Source organism: Phalaenopsis equestris, unplaced genomic scaffold (genome assembly GCF_001263595.1).
Source record: "Phalaenopsis equestris unplaced genomic scaffold, ASM126359v1 Scaffold000094, whole genome shotgun sequence".
Classification (NCBI taxonomy): Eukaryota; Viridiplantae; Streptophyta; class Magnoliopsida; order Asparagales; family Orchidaceae; genus Phalaenopsis; species Phalaenopsis equestris.
In genome coordinates, this window is record NW_018164536.1 from 239781 (window position 1) to 241990 (window position 2210).

A 2210-nucleotide genomic window follows, 5' to 3' on the forward strand; every position below is an offset into this window, starting at 1 on the left:
CCAAAGACATTTAAAGTGAGAAAAGATATATAATTTTTTTTTAAGTGTAATTTACATACATACCATCCAATTTCTATATTCACATATCTAAGATCTAAACTTTACTCTCATTTTATTTATACAGGCCAAATTTTCATAACACTGCCTAAAATATATATCCACAAAGAATAATATGGTTCATGAGCACGAAGACGGTGAGAACTAACACCCATTTGGGGGCAACCTTGAGGGTGCATTGCGGCTAAGGAATGTGAATCTCTCTTGTTTGGATTTTTCGGACCGGCTATTTATGTTGCGACAAATATATAGGAGAATGATTGACGAAGCGAAAAATAGAATGAAAAAGTTCACACCATAAAAGAACAACACAGCAGAACACACAAATTTATATCGTTCGGCAAAATGCCTACGTCTACGGAGTTGCAGAGGATTTTACTACTTGAGGAATTTATATCAGTCGATCACCTCGACTTACAAGAGGAATCTCTCATTTTGTTGTTCTCTCTTCTTCTCTCTCTGTTCTTCTCTCTCTACACGAAGATACACCGAATAAATTTTACACTGAGATACACCGAAGAAGATAAACTTACACGAGAAGTAAACCCAATTTGTCTTCTGCCGCAAGCCACCAAGAAGAAGTAACGGGAAACACTCTTCTTCTTCTTTCTTCTTCCTTTTGCGGCAATGAACTACCTCTTGCACTTCTCTTCTTCAAATCCTAAGGAAGCACAAGGAAAACACAACCGCGACTTCAGAAACTTGAAGGATAACCGTGCTCTCTATTTGCAACTTAAAGGAGATTGAAGGCGGCGTCGTTTCACGATCCTAGAGGCAGAAGCAACGGTTATCGCGAAACCACAGGTCGCGGTAGCGACCTTTCGCGATCAGTCGTGGGAACGAAAAGCGGGAACAGTTCACGAACAAGGGAGGCGGGAGACGCAATCGGGAGCATTCGCAACGTTTCGCGAAATAGAGGAGGCAGGAGCGGGAGATCGGTCTCCAGCGCTAACAACTTATAGGAATAAGTCGAAGGAAACGGGGTCGCAGGTTAGACTCCACGGCCCGCGTTCCTTCGTATACATGTAACGGGGTTGCAGCTCTCCTGTCCCGTGATCCTTTCTCTTGCGTGTCTTGCCCTAACACTCCTCTCCTCTCCTGTGATCCTCACCGGGTTGTCTCTCTAGCGACATGCAATTCTCACGGATGGTACTATGCCTCTCGCTCTCCTCTAGGTTAATTGCTACGGTGAATTCTCCTCTCTCTCTCTCCCACTCCTCTATCTGCATTGCGGCTCTGTTTGGATCTTTTGATCTGTGTGCGATGGTACTTCTTCATGCGGTATTTTTTTATTGAAGTTCATTTGAGTTGTGGTTTCTTTGTACGGTGGTTCCTCTTCGTGTTGGGTAATTTTTACCTTAATTATGTTCTTATTTCTGATTTTGGAAATGTGTATGTGACTATATTATTTCAAATTCTTATTTAATCTTAAATAAGAATTTGTTTGCGTACTAATGATAGGTAAATTCATTTTTCATTACAAAGGAAAGAAATTAAAATAACACCAATAAATATTGAGCTCTTAAAAAAATACATAAAAACAAACGGATTGGCAATTATATTGATGATAATTCAAGTGTATTTGTTGCAAGTGCAAAATTAAAAATGAAGAAAAGATCACATTTTTGTATAAATATACAATTTAAATTCATACTTACCCAAGAAAAATATAAGGTGACAATTATCCCAAAATTTGGTGTATATGATGCTACTAATCATGAGTTCGATTGGATGCTTGAATAAAGGTTACCAATGAATTGATCAATGACACTGTATGTATGACTTTAGAGAACATTTCAAAGAAAGAAGTTAGTATCCAACTAGGGCTGTCAAAAAAGCTCGTTGTTCGCAAACAGTTCATGTTCGGTTCGTCAATGAGTTGGTGTTCGATTCGTTCGATAAGTAAACGAGATGAACGTGAACAAATTTTTTTCGTTCGGTTAGTTAAACGAACCAAACACGAACAGTGATGCGTTTGTTCGTGTTCGAATCGTTATTATTCGAAATATTAAATAATTTAAAATAATGATATATCAAAAATTTATGATATTTAAAAAAACTAAATTTTATAAATTATAATATATAATAAATTAATAATAATAATATATTAATATACTATATTAGTAATATACTAATATAGATATTATATATTT